Source organism: Microtus oregoni, unplaced genomic scaffold, assembly GCF_018167655.1.
Source record: "Microtus oregoni isolate MIOR12 unplaced genomic scaffold, Mior012 000029F_ref0000214, whole genome shotgun sequence".
NCBI lineage: Eukaryota > Metazoa > Chordata > Mammalia > Rodentia > Cricetidae > Microtus > Microtus oregoni.
Window position 1 is genome coordinate 10,862,946 of NW_024543088.1, and position 20,336 is coordinate 10,883,281.

Genomic DNA, 20,336 nt, shown 5'->3' on the forward strand with positions numbered 1-20,336 from the left:
ATGGGAAATCCCAAAGCTGAAGGGTTTGACAATGGTGTGAACCGGTACAGGGCCCAGGGAACCCTGGGTAACAAACAAGGAGACATCCCACGTGGAAAGGTATGGGGGGCTTCAACACGGACTCCTGCTGCAGGGACGATGCAGCCACCTGAGGCCATGGGGTGAGGCCGGCGATGATGGGGAAGCCTGGGTTTGGGGAGGGGGAGTCAGGGTGAAGAGACTTCAGAGGTCTAAGTCCCCTAGAAAGCTGAACCAGGGTGGACTCGTGGGAGCATGATGAGAGGAAATGTTTGAGGGGGCCTCTGACTTCCTGCCGGCCTGGGAAGCTGGGATCCAGCACTCGGCCTAAAAGTCCCCGAGGAAAACCTCCTTCTGCAGTCACACCTGGTCTGCGCTGGCCTCGCTAGTTGGCCTGCTCTATGCGTGTGCACAGTCTGGCCTTAGGGTCACTGGGTCACACACCTAACGCCACATCACGCCACAGCCTGCCAATCTGGGGCACTGAACGCCATCATAACTAGAGGGTGAGAACAAAGAAATCGGGACCAACTTCCAAGAATTTCATGTCCCTGCTATTTTCCAAATAAAGAACTTCTTCCTCTGCCACCGCAGAGCAATGTGACCAGGGAAGCTTTCTGTGTTCCTAACCAGGCACTTAGATTTACATCCCGTTGTCACAGGGACCTCTCACTGAGCTTCAGTGAGTACTTAATCAGACGGTTGGCCGGTTGACCCCAGTGGGTCTTAACGTGGGGTTATTTATGGAAGTGGTTTCTTGGGTAGGGTCACCGTGGGGCCTAATCTGCATATGGTTCTCAGAAGAGCTGGGTGGTTATTTGCATAAGAACTGGTCGGGTCCTTTAGAGGATTATAAAGATAACAGGGCAGACTCTCCATGGGGAGGACTCAGTTACCCAAAGCTCTGGGGACTCTGTCTAAAGCACTCTGGACACTGAGGAACCCCATCTTCACCGCACCTCAAGTCAAAAGTGAGCCGGTTGCTGCTGGCTCCATATCTGAGGGCCTCTCAGTTATTAGTCTAGCACGGTGCCATGAATACCCACTCCTCCCCCTGAGCATTTCATGGGGTAGGCAGTATGGGAGAGCAAGCTCCCTGTGCCCTCAAAAACCCGTAGTCCAAAGAGGAAGAGAAATGCCATCAAAACCAGAGCAGCGGGTGCTGGAGAGATGGCTGCTCTTGCAGAGGACCCAGGCTCAGTTCCCAGTACCCACGTGGGGACTCACCACCGCGTGAAACCCCTCTGCTGGCTGCCAGGAGCAATGCGAGCCATGCGTAAACAAGGTACTGAAAGACCTGGATAAATCCAGACCTCCCCAGCAGGAAGAAAATAGCCAAAAATCCAAGCAGGAAGAGAAGAATCAAAATCTAGGATTAGCCGGTTCAGTGACTGTGTTTCAGGAACCAGCTGAAGATAAAGTTAGATTGTAATCTTGAGAATAATCTTGAGAAACAGGGAGTTTCCCCCTTGTGATTGTCATTGCAATGTGTTTTAGGAACTAGCTGATTATGACCTTGGGAGTGGTCCTGAGAGGCAGGGGGTTGCCCCCTTGTGACTTCACTGGTATTTTGGGAATTTTCTGTGACACACTCCCTGCCAATTCCGGATCACTGGGCTGTGGTTTCTTCCCTTAAAAATCGGTCACTCGGGGTCGAACTCTTCCCCTGCGTGGGTTATGAGTCTTGGCCCCAGTGCACTGTTCCCGTCTCATCTCATCATTAAAGCCTCGTGTAATTGCAGCAAGGACGGTCTCTCGTGAGTTACTGGGGGGGGGGGGGGGTCGTGTTATCTCGAGACTTGAGTGAGAGTCTCCCCGCACTGGGGGTCTTTCAGTACACGTACACTTGCTTACATGCGGGCAAAACACTCATACATGTAAATTAAGAATATAATTCTTCTTTTCAAGCAGATTCTTTTGTATTCTTGACTTATGAAAAGCCCACTTTATCTCCAGTAATTTTCTTTGCTCTGGTCTCTATCACTTAGTAGCAGATTCTCGTCTCTCTTTAAACATTTAGATGGTATATCTATAAATAAAGAACATCCCTTAGCCCGGTGGTTCTAAATCTGTGGGTGACAATCACCTTGAGGTTGAACAATCCTTTCATATCACATTTCCTGCATATCAGACATTCACATTACAATTCATAACAATATCAAAGTTACAGCTATGAAGTGGCAGTGAAAATGACTTTATGGTTGGGGGTCACCACAACATGAAGAACTGTGTTAAAGGGTCACAGTGTTAGGAAGGCTCAGAACCTCCGATGTAGCTGTTCTGAAGAGACAGGTTTGCTGGCTAGACATTTGCCTTTTTAATGTGTCTGATATGTCTTTATTTACCTCCCCCCTTCACAGCAGAAAGTTATTTCTGCTGGCTATGGAATTTGTGGTAAGCCATTCATTTCTAACAGATTTTTTTTTTTGGTTGCATTTTTATGTGTGTATGTAGGTATGTGCACATGCAGTACTTAGAAAGGCCAGAAGGGGGCATCAGATGCCGCCCTGGAACTCTAGTTACAGGCATTTGGAAACCTTCTGATGTGAGTGCTGGCAACTGGACTTGGGTTCTCTGCAAAAGATGTGAGTGCTGTTAACTGCTGAACCATCTCTCCAGCCTGGTTGGTCTTTTCTTCCAGTACTTGAAAAGGCTTACGAGCTCCGCCTGGTGTGGTTTCAGATGGAAAGTCTCCTGCCACTCAAACCTGAGTTTCCCTTAACTGAGGTATCTTTGTAACTGCCTCATACAAAAAAAAAAAAAAAAAAAAAAAAAAAAAAAAAAAAAAAAAAAAAAAACTTGTTTTTGTTTTATTTTGGTTTGTAGTCTATGACTTCAAAAAGCTCAGTGAGGCCGTGTTTTGGTACGGATCACACATCCTCTGGGTTTAACTCTTCTGCATTTCTCTAAGTCACTTCATATTTCTTTCTCGACTCCACGAATACCTCCCTAGGAAAAGCAGGATCATCCATCTGCACGGCCTCACTGCTGACATGGGTGGGTGTGAACTCGGCTCACCCCCAACTCCCCCTCCCATTGACATCCAGGAGTGGGGTGGGGGCGGGGGGATCGCTCATACCGTTTCCTGCTGCAGGGTTAGGACGGGTGCTCAGCTCCTTCCTTGGCCTCTGACGCCAGCTAAGTATACGACTTGGAGAGCTCCTCTCTGTGACTTGGGTCCGAGATGCCCCCACAGGCTTGTGTGTCGGGACGCCTGGTCCCAGATCATGATGCAGTCGGGTAGGTCGTGAAACCCTTAGGAGGTAGGTCCCAGCAGGTGAGGGGGTGTCACAGGGTCAGGGGGTCACAGGGCCATTTGAGGGATCTACTCCTCCTCTCTTCCTGATCTTCATATCTGTGAATGAACTGTGCTGCAAGCTAGCGCCGCTGCCACAGACTTAGCAGCACCGGATGGCACGCCTCCCCAACCCTGGTGGGCTGGCTAGACCTTCCAGAACTGTGAACAGAAACTACCCTCTCCTTCCATAAGCTGCTTCCGAGGTATTTGGTCACAGCAACAAGAAAACTACCATACCTCTGTATTCCATAAACATCCCCTGGCAGGGTCATCAGAGCATTCCTGGGTTCTACGGAGCAGAGGGTGGGACAGTTGACCACTGTGACCGTCACTTAGCTCACCACGCCGGAGGGGAGAGAGGAAGCCTCGACTGCCCTTGTGCCCTCCTCATCTCCATGGAGATGCAAGGGATGCAATTGTTCTTCAGGTGAGCGGGCTTCTCAACCATCCTAACACTGTGGCCCTTTAATACAGCTCCGCATGTTGTGGTGACCCCGACTATGAAATTATTTTTGTTGCTACTTCATAACTGTAATTTTGTTACTGTCATGAATCGTAATGCATTGCGGGATATTTGATCTCACTGTGAACCTGAGATTGTGTTAACTGAAGAAAAACCTGAGGTCAGGAGGCAGAGCCAGCAAGCTAGCTGACAGGAAGTAGCCATAGAGTGCAACGAGGGAGTCAGGAAAAACAGAGACAGACACAGGAAATAGAAGGGAGGGACGGGGAATTTGGGAGTTCTTTTGGATTGGAACAGCGGCAAAAGCGCTCTCTCTCTCTCTCTCTCTCTCTCTCTCTCTCTCTGAGATGCTGGCTGAGGAGGAAGGTCAACTGGCTGCTCCTCAACCTCTCCCACCTCAGGTTTTTATTTAATTAGCCCAATCTCAGGGTTCACAGTGTGAGCAAACAGCCGCAACAGTCATGTAAATATCTGTGCTTCCCGTGTTCGGCGACTCCTGCAAAAGGGTCATTCATCCCCCAAAATAGTCAGGACCCACAGGTTGAGAACCACTGATTGGAGGCTGTCAAGAGGGGCCAGAAAGAGTTTCTATGGTGAGGCCAATGAGGGTGTGAGTGGACGTACTGGCTGCTTGGACACACTTGTCAGAGGTTCTGCTGGAGTCCTCTCGAGAATAAGAAATGCCCAGGAGTTGCCACCATGGTCCCTTAGACGTGAGGACTCTAGGAAAGACATTGAGCTCGTTCCTCCCTTCAGAGCTGACTAGTGTTTCTTTCTTGTGTCACCTTGCCTCCTCTAAGAATTGGAACCCAAAATCTGACTCTGCTTGGCATGTCTGGGGAAGGCCGGAGGTGCTTCAGGAGACCTTTTGGGGTTACAGGGACATCGCCGAGTTTCCTTATGATGGAATGGGATGGAGAAGGGGCTGAGAGAACGATCCAATGAGCTGGCCCAAAAGCTGCTATGATGTGGAGGGAAGAGATTCTGGTTTTTTTAAATTGCTCTCAGCAGAGGGTCTTTTCCACAAACGCTGATCTGGGAACTTGTATGAGGACCCCATTTCAAAACATAATGTATGAACTTTGCAGGACATGGCTCGCTTTGAGGAATAGGAGGAATTATATGCCTATAGCCTAGCCCCTTCTCGGGGTCCGAGAGCCAAATCACTCTTTCCTTTTTTAATCCCCGTGGTGTTTTTAATAAAGTTGCTTCCGGTTAATAGACTTCGGGGGTCTGTTCCCCGTTATTTGTGCAATCGCAGGACCCAACAGCTTTGCTCATGCTGGGCAGACATGTTCAGTTATTATTATTCATTCCTCAGAGAGCTACTTAAGGTGCTGCAAAGAAAACCACCCTTGGTAAGGCGAGCCCTCTAGACCCTTGCCTGCCTCTACCATTTCCTCACTATGGGCTTTCAAGTCATTGTCCTCAAAGGCTCTTCACGGAACATAGCACACACACGGGCACCACGGCAACACTCGAGCATGCCAGAGCAGCGAGCATGGGTAACTCTAATGGGCTTTCTGGGAAATATGGGCGGGCAGGGGTTGGGGGGGGAGGGGAGACCAAGTCAATAAGGCGAGCTTTGATGTACTTCAAGAAATAAATGACTTTTGTCCCCAGTTTCTGACATCTCTTTCAACATGAAATTTCTAAGCATCTATTTCTGAGGCTGAGCAGGAAGTCTCCGAGCAGCCATGGCGCTTCTGGGGTGTCACGTGGGCAGCTGCAGCTTCTCCTTTTTTTTTTTTTTTTTTTTTTTTTTTTTTTTTTGCCTTTTAAACAAGTTCAAAGCCAAGCATTTAAATGTGGGGGCGAATCTGCAGGGCAACTTTTACAAATGGTGTCATGAGTCCTACTCAACGATGGGACTCCCACTTTGTCCCGTGACGAAGGGTTGGAGTATCTGTTGGGCACTGCCTCTTCTGGCCACCCACTTTGAGGGATAAAAACAACCTGTGATCCATTGACTGATCAGCTTCGGTGCTGTTTCTGGTCTCCGTCAGAAGCTTGCATAGCTTGAGTGGGTTGTGAATTGCATGAGGCGTGTGTGTGTGCGCGCGCGCGCGCACGTGCACATATGTGTGCTGTGAATTTTTGCACATGGTAGTGGGAAGGTCAACGTAGAGATTTTTTTTCTTGATGAAATAGATGAGATACCATATGGTGAGGTAACCTGAGAATGCCAGGTGCGCCTGCATCAAAAGCTAATGTGCCGTTGCCATGGAGACCAGCGCTCCTTCCACAGTGCAGGGCCTCTACCTCCCTGCTCTGAGGAGCTTGCCTGGCTAATAAGAGCCTGTGCTTTGCCGAGCAAGAGAATTAAGCCTTGAGGACAAGCCTTCAGCAATTTCTGATCTCTTTTTCCTTGAGTTTTCCGGGAGAGTTTGTGCCCTCTGGACCTGTAGCTCTGCTGGCAGGGCCTTAGCGGAGTAATCATATTTACATCTACAGAGACAGGACTTTGTGTTACACACAGACACAGGAGTGTTTTAGCTGTTTATGAGGAAATCAAAAACTTTCAAAAAAAAAAAAAGTGAGACGTGTCCCTGAGTTGTAACTCTCTGTCCAAGCCAGGATCCGAATCCAGAACCATCAGCTGTCAGCTGTTAATTTCTCGCTCAAGTCGGATGAGTTGTTACCTAAACCAAACCACTGCGTTTTTGTCTAAACCCATGCCTTCATCATAGCAGGGAGCACAGTAAGGGCCTAAATCCAGAGGAAAGTGGATGCGAAGCAGCTGCCTGTGGAGCAGCCACGCTGCCGTCGCCTGTTAACAGGACGCATGCGGTCCTGAGAGGGAAGGGCTGAGATTTTCCGAGCGTCTTCGAGTCACTCATTCTTTCAGCGAATAAGCATTGGGACTGACTCAAGCCGAGCATTGTCCTCGGTGTGTGGGTACAGCCGTGAGTAAGCAGCTGGACAAAAGCGGCTACCCATGGGGACTCCTCTCTGGGCTGGTGCCGTGTCCCCGGGAGTGTAAGCAGGAAACGGTTCAAACTCTAGAGCTGCCGACAATTTAGGCGTCGAGACGGAGCCATAAATTATCCAACTGTAGAGCACAGTGCTTGACTGCTGCACTGGGGAGGCAGACGTCCAAGTGCTGTGGCTGGTGGCTGACAGGACGGCTGGGGTGACCCGGCTGCCCCTCACTGTGGCCCCTTCCAGTTCTGTTGGCCTCCCAGGGCTTCTCTGGTGACACATGGGAGGGACACCTTCGTTATAAGACCGAGTTCCCAATCTAGCACATTCAGTGGTTCCCACCCCCCCCCCATTTCATTCCCTTACACTTTGCTTTACTCATCCCAACTCAGCTTTTCCCTGACCCTATAGAGCCATCTGCAAGGAAAACACCATCCTCGGAGGCTGGGGCAGCGGGCGGCTCAGTCATTGCCGTGCAAGCACAAGGACTTACACCAACGGAGGAGGAAGCAGAGACAGGAGGGTCCCTGGGGCTTACTGACCCCAGTCTAGCACAATCGCTCCAGGCTAATGACAGGCCATGTCTCAAAAAATAAGGTGGACAGCATTCCCAAGGTTCTTCTCTGGTCTCCACATCATGCATACGTGCACACACGCACACATACATGCACACACACATATGCACATACACGTGTGCACACACTCACACACATTCATGCATACCCATATGCACACACATGTGCACGCACACATACATGTACATACATAAATACATGCACATATGTGTGTGCACAAAGATCTTGAGGAAAAGAAAACCCGGAGGGTGAGAGAGGTGACTGAGCAGACTCACATCATATGTAATTCCAGTTCCAGACCATGCAATCCCTTCTTCTTGCCTCCTTGAGCATGAGGCACATACATGACGCACATACATGCATGCAGGCAAAACACTTATAGGCCCCATACACATAAAATATAAATGAATATCCCTTTTCTAAAAGTCAAGAAAAATCACAATAACTTTAAAATCAAAGCTACAAAATCACACTCCCCGGCTCTCTGGCCATGCTGCCAACCTCAGGCTGAGCTTTACGGTGGGCTTTGCAGTGTGACACCAAATTGCCCAACACAAGTGAAACAGGACTAGGCAGTTGTCCCTGTTTTGTTTATCTGTGAGCAGACGGGCATGATATCCATGTCATACAACAGAGTCCAATGTTAGTAATCGATAAAACCTAGAACGACATGAACCTAATCCATATTAATGACGCGCACAGTCATGATGGTGCCGTGTGGTAATCAGATAGCATGGGTACCAGACTCAACAGAAGCTGAGTCCTTCAGTCAAAGGCCCCAGGGCACAACCTGGGTGAGGAGAGGAATGAGAAAGAAGGGATCAAGGTCTAGGAAACCAAACTAGGGACATAGACAGGATTGTCTTTTACAGGTGCCGTTTGCACTTCCTGAAGCCAAGCATCTCCAAGGGCCACCATAAACCCTGCTGACCAAGGGCTTCCAGTCCCTGGAGGCAGTGGAACTGAAAACCAAGGAACCTGAGCAGGGGAGCAGTCTGGGGACAGCTGCTGGGAATCCTGGAAGCAGGAACTACTTTCCGGGAAGCTGGGTCTGATGTTCTCAAGGCGTTTACATGCAGAGCAAGTGGCCCCCCTCTTCCCCCTCATCTAAGAGGGGGAAGATCTTAGATTAGGGGAAGAGGGGGGCCATCTTAGACAGGAGCTCTTGTCAAGGAAGTCATCAAATCATCAGGGGAGAGGGGGATGTCAGCCAAAATGTCAGACAGTTAAGTGCACCAGCTGCTCTTCCAAAGGACCTAGATTCAGTTCCCAGCAACCACACATGGTGGCTCACATCCATCTCTAACACCAGTTCCAGGATATCAATTGCCCTCTTCTGGCCTTTGTAGGTACTGCATACACATGTGTGGAGGCCCAAAAATGTGAGCCTATTCCAACCTTGTCTGAAGGTCAGGGAGTCTGAGCTTATTCAACGTTATTAACAATTGTGGCTATACACCCTGACCTAGAGTGTGGTTACCTGATGTTTTGGACATTAAGGTGGCCCATGGAGGTCGATCACCCTGACCAAAGGTCAGGGAATTCAAACATACTCCCGTTCCTCATTTTGAAACAGGAGGTTTGACCTAGGGAGTGACTGCCCCCAGGATGGATACTTGGTCTAGGATGGCTTCACTGCCTGAACAACAAAATGCTTTTCTCAAGAGATAATGGTTTGATGTCTCAGTATTGGGGCAAGTAAGTATTCAGGTTGTCCTTTGTACCCTGTTAAAACAGCCTTTTGCCTTCTTCCCCCCATTTGTATAAAAACATATGGAAAAATAAATGCAGGTGAACTCAGTATGTGGGAAGGCACTGAGTGACCCTCCTGATCCTGTCCTATGTCTCTGATTCTGTCTTGTCTTTGTTCCTCCTTCCTGACTTTTCTAACCCTCACACCCCTACCTACCCTGGAATGTGTGAACCCGCTGCAGCTAGGATCGTGGCAGAAGTACCCCCCAAAAAGGTGGCTCCTGACATATGCCAGCCCAATGTGGAGTGGCTCTGGACACACGTGTGCACAAACATGCATGCATGCAAAATGTTTCAGCCAGTGCTGCCACAGTGACACACTTCCTCCCAAAGGCCACACCTATTCCAACAAGGTCACACCTCCTAACAGTGCCCTGCTCTACGGCCAAGCCTTCAAACATGAGTCTATGGGGACCATTTCCATTCAAACCACCACAGTGACAGACCTTAGAACGTCACATTTAGTAGCTAAGAGGTATCAGTGAGTGCTCGTTCAGGGGCTTCCCTCAGAGGAAGAGGTCACGCTGCTCTTGAGACATGTGGTAATCACCACTCAAGTTTCTTCTTACCTGGAGGCCTCACACCCCAGTGTCAGGCGCTTCTCTGTCTGCCACCCCCTCCCATAGCAGTGACGGCTCCCACGTTGACTCTGGCTGTCTTCCACTCTGCGGCACCCACCCTTTTCCATCAGTCAGTAACCTCAGAATTTGAAGTCTGTGGCATTGGCAAAGTCAGAGACTGGATCAAAGGCAGCCATATTTCACGCTGGCCGTGTGAGGTTATGTCATTCTTACTGTCTCTTTCAGATGAAGACCATGCAAAGAGTAGCAGCTCATAGCAGACGCCTGAGTAGCTCCCAGCGACCGATGTCACCAGTGTCGCCACCCCCATCTCCTGGAAACTGGGGGGGGAAACAGCCCAAGCTCTGTACACGTTATATTTGAAGTCAAATTGGCACACTGTGCTAGTTATTCGCAAAATAATGCTGCAATCTGCCCTAGCATGAACTGTGACCTTATTAAAGTATGAAACAGTTCCTGGCGCCGTGCTGATGCTACACACTACCTTTACGTGAGTTTCTTGTCACACAAATGTGACTGGGGGCGGGGGTGTGGATAGAAAACCAGGCTAGGCTTCATTCCCAAAGGGACCCTCCAGCTTCTGTTTTTTGTCTCTGTCTCCCAGAGAGGCGTAGCTTCAGGAACAACAACCCATGTTCTTTGGTGACACTTCCCCAAGTTGATATGATGAAGGACACATTTGCTCCCGTGACCTCACATGTCCTCGTAGAAGCACAACAATGTTCACCCAGCTGGAGCACAAATTCTAGTTGGTCTTAATAATAAAAACCCAGAGTCAGTATAGGGGTTAATGCTGAAGATGAGAGAAGCAGAAGAGACCAGCCATTAGAGAGTTCTTTTACCTCTACCAGTGCTCAGACCGAAGGGGTGATCCTGTCCTCAGACTGCATCTCCAGACTCCATCTGTCTCCACCAAGCCTCGGACTGCACTGAGCTCCTGTCTCTTTCTGCCCCATACTCCTCTCCCTGTCCAGTCGCAACACTCCTGTCCCCACCTCCCTAGTGCTGGGATTAAGCGCTGCACTCTGATCTTCAGACAAGCCTCATTTGTTAAAACATAAACAAAATGTCACTGCACCCAGCTCTAGAACTTTCTGATGTTCCAGCCTTCAAACTTCCAAAGAAGAAAACGTGACTTTGAGAAACAAAGTTATGGGAGCTGGGGCGGCAGCCCAGTCAGTGCAGGGGTTTGCCATTCAAGCCTGGTTGCTCTTGCCACTTTGAAGACTGGCCACTCAGACTGGTTTAATAAGGAAGTCAACTGGTCAGTAGCTGAACAGGATAAGGTTAGACAGGGAATCCAAACTGAGAATGCTGGAGGGAAGAAGTGAGGAGCTGGGAGAAAGAAGGGTGGAGCTGGGGAGTCCCCTGAAGATACAGAGAGAAGCAAGATGGGCATGCTGTACTGAGAAAAGGTATCAAGCCAGGTGGCAAAGCATAGATATGAAATATGGGTTGATTTAAGTGTAAGAGTTAGCCGGTCACAGAGGACACTGCTCTTGTCACCCAGAGCCCCAGCTCATTTCCTAACCCCTCCAGAGTCTACTTTGGAGATCAGCTGAGTATCCTTAGAAGCATAGTGATTCCTTATTCAGAGGTCATTTCCATGGCCCAGGCTTTGCACGTGTGTGTGTGTGTGTGTGTGTACACAGAGAGAATTTGTGGTTGTTCATCACATTGAAGGTGCAATGTTTATCACCCTCATAGAACAAATGGATTCTAGTTTAGTCTGTGTGATACTGAACAGGAGATGAAAGCCTTGGCAGTCTGGACACGAGCCTCACCCTTCATGGGCAGACGCCATGTCTGTTAGAGGCATGCATCAACTTGATGCATCAAACTAGGGTGGACAAAAAAAAAAAAAAAAAAGAATTTTCCAAGTGAATTGTCGGATAACGTAGGTGACTGTGGTTTTCGATGGAGACCCCTTTCTTAGCAGGTGTTTGGAGAGCAGTGTCTATGCTGAAGAAAACAGAAAAAGAAAACAAGGCACAACATACAGATAATTAGATTTACAATCTGGGAACAAAGTCAAAATAAAGATCTCAAATCCATTTTCTCCCTTTCTCTGCAGCCTGGGGGCAACGAGCAAGAGAAATTACCATTAAGTGTGAGTAATGCAAAATAGATTGTGCGAATTCCTATCTGGAACGTGTGAATTTAATATGCAACTGTAAATTGGGAAGTGCCTTTTGCGTTCCAAAGTAGGCAGGGTTCACAGGTGGAAAAATTTCTACCCCACTGACAACTCTGGAGACTGGGGAGAGAGAGGGGCAGCGTCAGAGAGCTGGAAAGAGCCCAACACGTGGAGAAGGCTCAGAATCCAACAGCCTGTAAAAGCTACGCGGTGGCAGGGCTGCACGGCTCTGGGGACGGTGGTCCCCTCCCTCTGCATAAACACAGTGTCCTGATGAGCCCACGGCCAGCCATCCCAAATTTCCCTGTAAGCCATATCGCAATGAAAGGAAATGGATTCCTGTAGCTGGCCAGGGTTTAACTCTGAGCTTTCCATCCCAGAGAAGGTCAAATCCAAGACTTTGCTATGGTGATATTTCTGCGGGGAAGTGTCTTAGCTTACAGGGAGGAGACTTTCAAGTGCAAGGACAGATTGGTGAGTAAGTACCAATGATCTTCAGACCCCAGGAGGTTTTAAGAAGAGGCTGCCTCAGACCTCACAACCAGCGTAACTACTGAGAGGCCTCCACAGCACAAAACCATTGAGATGTGATCAGTAACGTCTGCTGGATGGATGTCCACTCCCTCTGTATCCCGTAAGCCGACTGCAGGCTTCACATGGATGGAGTAACCTGTTTCTCACACAAAGCTTTCTCTGTCCTCTTCCAGACCATCTCCCAGCCACATGCTCACCCACCCAACACAACCAGTATCCTCTGACTGACATGGCTCTCTACCTCGCCGAGCTGTTAGGGCCGGGGCCAGGCCTCAAGCCATCGGGGAATCGGTACATCGAACTGATCTTACACAAATCCAAATTATAGACTTACATCAAGATTCAAAGTAGAATAGACGGGAAAATAAGTCCTGGCTCAAGCCTCCAGACTCTTGTGTAACATCCCAAAAGTTACTCACTAAACTTCCTGGTGAGAGACTTTGGGGAAAGTCTTATGGGACCCGAGACCCTCTGCTGTCATGCAATGGGACATGTCACTCTAGTGTGCCTCTTAAGCGAAGTACGCAGAAATCAGCCGGATTCTCGCTAAAGGACATGTGCCAGGTCTACAGTAAGGAAAAGCGTGATGTCTGTGATCACCCTACCCTTCCTCTTTATTGATGCCCTGCTGCGTGCTGCCTGAGGTTCAGGAGAGACTGGGGACCAGGGAGAACAGATTCTCTCTTCTTGCCTCCTCCTGGCCATTGCTGGAAAAACAGCCCAGCAGAACACGTGTGTGCCTGTGGCTGCTGAGAACGTGCGCCTCAGCTGTGAACCTCCTCCCGAGCAGTGTCGTATAGCCTAAGTGTTGGCAGGGAACGCGGAGGAGCGGCCACTTAACTCTTGTCCTACAGCTTCTGTGACACAGCTAATACAGAGGAGCCCTTGGTTTTGGCAGCTGCCGAGGCAGTCGTTCATCCACACGTCCAAGTTCAGCGATAGTCAGTTCGTTATCCCATCTGCTTGTTCCAGGCGACAGAGCCGAGAGGTGGTCAGGATGTAGCGGACAGCAGCATGCTGGCTAAGGAGCCCTCCTGGGACTCTGCGCTGGCAGCTGCTCCCCCATGCTGTATGCTCTGGCCTCGTCCACACCAGGACTAGCACACCACAGCCACGAACTCTTATGAGAGGCCACTGCGGCATCAGAGCTGACAGTCTCCTGCCTGTCGAGCACCTCACTTAACCTCAGCAGAGATATCAGAAATGACGGTTACATGTATCTCCATTTTCAGGTGAAATAAAAGGCACAGAGAGGGTAAGTCACTTGCCCAAAACCTCACAACTTGGAAGTGGTGGAGCTGGGGTAAGAATCCCGGTCTGGTTCCAGAGCTGAAGTTCTCACGATGCCGGTGCCTCTTGCTCTCTGACAGATGCGATAGGCATCTCAAGGAGGAGCAGAGATAGCTCTGTGGACGGGGAGGCAGCCTGCAGAAGACCAAACATCCACACGTCCCTTACACCTTGCCTGCCCAGTCACAGAGCGCATCCCACCATCCTGCTTTGAAAACTCCCTTTCTCTCTGCAGCCAGCTACACCCTCACAGTTTGCTATTAGTAAAGGTCTCTGCCACTGGTGGACTCGTGAGAGCCAAAGTTACATTTTTAACTTTTAATTACTATGCCTTCGAGATCTGTGAAACAGAAATACCTCTGACCTGCAAGCCCCCTGCCCAAGGACAGAGAGTTCCTGAATGTAGGAGACCGTTGTTTATGGGAGATAACCGCCACATGTTTTCACCCCCTAAACAAGTTTGTTTGACCCGTCTGCACGGGATGTGCTTGATCCCATGTGGGTGGGAGGTATGGGGGCAGGAAATATGTCAGGATGTATGCTTGCCCCTGATTGGACCTGGTGGGAAATACAATGAATTATGGGTTCAGATTCTTAAACCCTTGCCATACTAGATTCTGGGCCATTTTCCAGGAACCTGACCATGGACCTGGCCAGAGCCCATCCACCCAGCCAGTATTTAATTAAAGCTTGCTTCAAATTCAGCTTTAAACTCTGGTAGTGGTTGGATTCTTGATAGGTGTGATTAACAGAATTCCCTTGAATGACTGCAGGCTAAGCAACTGAAAGCGCCGTTTCTGTTCGTGATCAGCAAAGGCCAGCAAGCACACGTCTAACGTTCCATGCTGCCACCTTCCCAGGGGACGTTCGCACGATATGGAGAAGCACAGGCATTAGCACAAGGATTGCCGATAGCTGACTGGTTTCTGAACAATGAAGCGATCTTGATGACATCTCCATGTCCCGTCTGGATGTCAGGAGTTTATGATTGTGGAGAAATGGACGTTCAATCAGGAATCAAACTTCTCCCAGGTACGGGCTGGAGAGATGGCTCAGAGGTTAAGAGCACTGGCTGCCCTTCCAGAGGACTCACATGGCAGCTCACAACCGTCTGTAACTCCAGTTCCAAGGGATTCGACATCCTCCTCTACCCTCTGCAGGTACCAGGCATGCATATGTTACACAGATATGCAGGTAAAACATGCATTCACATAAAACTAAAAATAAATAAAAACAAGAACAAAAACCTTGCCCAGGCCACCCAAAGACAACAAGGACTGGGCTGAAGAAGTCCAGAGCAAGTGACTAGGGGACAGATGCCTAGGATGTCACCTTGACAAGCTGTTGGAGCTTAAATGATAAATCTGTTCCTAATGGCCGCTTGGGAACAGCATGGTGCATATAGGCAGGGGCATGGGTCTCTGCTACTCCCCAGCCCACTTCTAGGATGGGCTAGAGGATCTAGCGCGGATGTGCTGTCGGGGCGGGGTGTGCATCCAGGGGCTAGCCGGAAGGGTAGCCAGTTTCCTACACCAGATCAGGCAGCTTTATGAAAGGAATTCACCGGAGAGTATTGCTGTGCCTCACACATGGTAGAGGCAAGATAGTGGTTTGGATTAAACTTTTGCTATGCATATAAACGTATTCCCGTACAATGAAATGCGCATCTCAGTTATCTATAATTGATTCTCTTTTAAAATGAGGAAATAATGATCATTTTAAAAGGAATTTGTCAGACGGAGACTGATGTTGAGAAACATCCCCCTTGCTACAGGGTTTTGCTGCCAAAAGCGTCGCGTCTCTTGTTAAAACTCTTAATATGGGCAACTTGTATTTGAAGCAATTTTCTGATTTGTTAGAAAAAAAAGTTTGAAAGGAAGAGGTTTGGTGGATTTTGCACTGTTAATACAAAACTGCGACCTTCCAATTAACATGAAGGGACTGAGGAGCTTCAAGAAAAAACTCGAAAGTTAAACAAAAACTCCTGCAGAATTAGTGGGCACGGTTCACAACGCAGCTCATTAAGAAGTTGATCTCACACGGAAGCCGATGAAGCAGCTTTCCCGAGAGGGTGAGTGCCGCAAAGACCCTGGGGGAGGGAAGGGTGCAGAAGAAGGCTAGAGGGTGTGGGTGCGAGGTTGGGCAAGGGGAATAGCATGGCAGGTTCCATATAGCCAGCAAGCATAACCACAGCTAACTGCGTGACTTCATGGTGACTAGCCAAGAGGATTCCGATGTTCCTGACACAAGGAAATGCTGGAAAAATGATGTTTCGAACTTAAAATTGCGATTTCCGTGTGGACCTCTGCACTGCTGTAAAACAACTCTGTGAGCAGTGACAGCTACTGAGGGTAAGGAGGAGAAACAAAACCAGTGTCCCCAAATTGTTACCCTTCCCTCCCCCCCAGAAAAGCCAGCAAAACACATTTAACCTCGTGCCTTTCAACACAAATCATTCAACATTTTTGTAAAGATTTTTGTGCCAATAAGGTTTTCTGCGTTCACAAATCTCATCTTTAAAAGTTCTACATTGCGTTTTTAGATATTTTATACAAATGCTGTCAGTTACAAATGTTTCTATAAGCCATCAATAGAGTGGCCGGTGGTAAACGCCTGTGTGTGTTGGGTGCTGTGCTGTGTGGGCAAACCCAGGACCTTGCACTTAAAGACAAGCATCACCTCCTGAGCTACACCCCCCAAGGTCTTGCTATGCAGTCCTGTATTCTTTCCTGGAACTTCCTATGTAGTGCAAGCGAGCCTTGAACACATGATCCTCTGTCCAGCTCTGAAAGCTGACATCACAGGGGCACACCAACCATGCCTGGCTGCAGCTCACATGCTGGCACCGTCGAAGCTGGGGGCAGACTGTCCTAGGTTAGCGAGGAGGCTGGCATGATGCAACCCCAGCAGTTGAGGGGAAGAGTGTACTGACAGCCATGGCTGCGAGGAAGGACTAAGTCGCTGACCAGGCTTCTACTGTGTTCTTACACCTTAAAATGTGTGAGTTTCTTTTGTAAAGAAATCACATGGGAAAAATACATAGTAAACGGCAAAAGAAAAAAAAATCTAACTAAGGTAAAGTTGATATTGTCTTAGTTTCAGCCAAGTGTTAGTTAGGCTAATTCTTGAATTCATCTATCACTATAGCTTCCCTGAAATATCAAGATCCCCTTTTGGGGCACAAACTAGTGAGCCTGTGAAAAGCCGAGTTACCGGCACAGAAAAGATGCCTCGACCAAACAGATCCGAGGAAATCTAGTTATTACAGGGAGGGTGTCGGGTGCGTTCTAGTGCTAAGCGGATACACACTTTGCAATTCCCTACCAGGCTCTGACAGACAGTGCCGCTCTCCAGGTTCTTCTCCGAGTGGTGTCCAGCTGCTTCCAGCAAGCCCCTTTCTTTGTCGCTACGCCTCTGCAGATCTTCCTCGAGTCACTGTGGCTTATGACATTCTGTCCAATTAGCTGTCGGCAAACTTCTCTGTACGTTCATTGCAATGACCATTAACTGGTTCAATCAGAGCTTCACAAAAAGCTGTTCTCAAAACCCCGCTGCAGGGCAACGGGAACCCGCTCAACTAAATCTCCGGTGGAAAATATTTCTGAAATACAGATCAGATCAACTATTGCAACTTCATTAAATTGTTAATTTGGTTGAGAATAATATCTTGTAAAAGAAAAAAAATCTCAGGAAAAGCTGAGCATCGAAATCTTAGAAGTCACGAACTTAGGGCACCGACATGATACTCCTCTCAGGTTCTGGGCCATTTTGGATTTCAAAGTTTCTGACGGGATGTGCTCAGTAAAATCTCTGCGAACATCCTCAAATCCAAACAACTCCAAACGCTGAAGCGCCTCTGGTCCTGAGCATCTCTGGTAAGGGATGGACAACCTATACAGGCAAAACCTAAGTTGACCTATCAGAATTCATATCATCTCTTTAGAAGCCAGGGTCTCAGGTAGTGTAGCCTGGCCTCGCTCAGACTTGTTTGTAGCCCAGGGTGGCCCGCCTGCCTCCTCTACCTTCTGAATTCCGGAGTCTCAGACCTGTTTCCTTGGAGTGTTAGGGAACCAAAACAGGGCTTCAGACATGCTAGGCAAACATTCTACCCACTGTGCTACGCATCCAGCCCCTTCCAGCTGAATTGAACTGTTTTCTGGTACATGGGACGAGAATACACCCCAGTGTGCGATGCTGGGTTACACACTCAGTGTGTGCGCTTGAGCAGTTCACCTCCACTGAGTGTGAGAAGGCAGCGAGCGTTCTGGGCCTTCACACGCACATTTTGTAAGTCCTCTGCTGGCATTTGCTTGGAAAAACAGTGAATGAAGCCGGTTCTCACCGTGAAATCAGACTAATTCATTATCGTCAGTCGGGGGCTAGCTTAGATGTCAGGCTTGGCAGCTGCAACGGAACTAACACACTGTATCCACATCCATCATCTGAGGAAAAGTTACGAGGTGGGGGGAAGGATTTTCAAGGCTAGCAAAATTCATGAGAAAGGGTTCTTACGACTTCTTAGAAAACAAACTGCTCTTTAAAGACAACTTTGATGAGTTAAGTGCAGAATGAATGAGAAACATATGGGTTCTATTTCCCTAAAGATGCGCGAGAGTTTAAACACTAGAGGGAATGTGTTTGCAAAGTGTGTCTGAGAAGGGTTACGAAATAGATTTCAAAATGCTTGAAAAATAGCCCGAGGTCGCTTGCAAACCTCAGATGGGGCACAATAGTTCATCTGCCCCTAACTGCATAAGAAATGTGAGTACCACAACCCAAGATTTATGTTATAGAGGAACAGTCATACTGTGGTCAGCTATGTGTGTAAGGAATTATTGAAGACGTGCTAACTGAAGGCCATCTGAAGCATGCAGCACCAAGCTTGGCTGTGGAGCAGAGCGTCGATGGTGCCCCATAGCTAATGACAACCATACATACAGCCGGAGAATGAGGCTGCACGGTTGAGTGCTGGAGAGGCATGCCGCCTCCATGATGCCCCAAATGCAATTCTTTGAAACTCTCAGAAGGCTCAGTTTATTCCATAAAGCCTTGCACAAAAAAAAAAAAAAAAAAAAACAAGAAACATCCACCTGCCCTTGGACACAGCGAGTGGCAGCAACAGCCCCCGGTGCATTCACATCTCACGACACTGGAGCTCCTGCTACACACACACACACACACACACACACACACACACACATCGCTAACATGAAAAGCAACAGGATGTGTTAAGATGGTCTTCTAAAAAAAACCGTCCCGGTCAAAGAGCCTTGCCGGTAGGGGAAGGTGAATGGTTAAGAATCTCAGAAAGGAGGGCAAACTTGGCGAGTACCTATTGTGTATATTTGGCTTTGCTCAGAGTAATCCAGAGCCTAACCTGAGTTAGGCTAGGTTCCGATCCTCCTGCATGAGTGCCATGTACCTTCAGCAGGTTGCCCTATAGGCTCCTCGGCTACAGGAGGCTGAGCAGAAATCTCATGTTGACAATAAACATGTCTCGGAGAGACTCCGCATTGCAGATGGCATCTTCGGTTCTTCAAGGCCCGTGTCTTGTATTTCTTAACTATTGTCCACCTGAGTGAATCAGCGGGGCATCCCCAATCCAAAATGCACCAGAATCAGAATGCTAGACAAGATGCCCCCAGGCAGATCCCACCACAGCAAGCCTCGTGACAGGGCACATCTTAAACAAAGGTATAGTAAAAGAACTGTAATCTGCAAGATTGCCCCCAGCCTCCATCTATAAAATATGTACAAAACATAGGATCTGGGTTTAGACTTCAGTCCCAGACCTAAGCTATACACAAATATTCCTAAGTCCCAAAGTGGCCAGACTCTTAAGCACTTCCGGCCCCCAGCACACTGGACAAGGAATATTCAAGCTGTGCATATAGCAAGCACTTTGCTCTCTGACTTGCTGCCTTGTTTTCTACCTTCGGCAGACTGCTTCACGGTGAGAAGCGCACATGCATCGGTCCCTAGATCAGAAGATCACTTAAAATCTCTGGCCAGCTTTTGAGCTCAGAGAGAGATGTTTGCGCCGTCACTGGCTCCTGGCTTCAGCTCTGAGTGATGATGAGCCGCTTGGCACATCCACAGAAGGCAATATTGGGAGAGGTCCAATTGCTTCCTTTCCCACCTGTGTGGGGTGAGGTAGAAGCAAGGGCTGTGAGGAGCGAGAGCTGGAACCAGCCAGGGGAGACAGGGGATCCCTATTCCTCTGTCTGTTCACTGGAAAGGAAGCAGAGGATGTAATGGGCGAGAGGACTAGGCCACGCTCAGCTTTCTCGATTTCTTGGTTAACTCCTGGTTTCTCTGGGGAAACCCCTGCAGTGAACACCATTCTGCCCCCAATCTACCTCACAGCTCCAGGCTGCTCTGGCCCTCAGCCCTGGACAAAGGTCAAAGGGCTTATGGGGCGGAGTGGGACAAGCTGGCCCTCCCTGGCCTCTTCTAGTTTGGTATCACTTGCCAGAAGGACAAAAGGTCACTTGTGGTCACAGGAAGTAAACTGAACTGCTTCCAAGTACCTTCCAAGCTGCAAATACGACCCAGTGTGCGCATTGTAGCTGCATGCAAACCCCAGCTTCATGCTTGGTCTACCCAGGGCTCTTCTGGGAATCAAGTGTCTTAGTTTCTCTTCTGTGACTTTGATTAAAATACTGACAAAAGCCACTTAAAGGAGAAAGGTTGATTCCGGCTTACAGCTCAAAGTACAGTCCTTCACAGTGACAAGTGGAGGTGGCAGGAACACCATGCGACGGGT

The 20,336-nt window shown here is 48.7% G+C and overlaps 1 pseudogene; it reads left to right on the forward strand.

Moving 5' to 3' along the window:
- Window positions 1-20,336, forward strand: part of LOC121464662 — a 26,158-nt pseudogene continuing 5,822 nt past the window's right edge.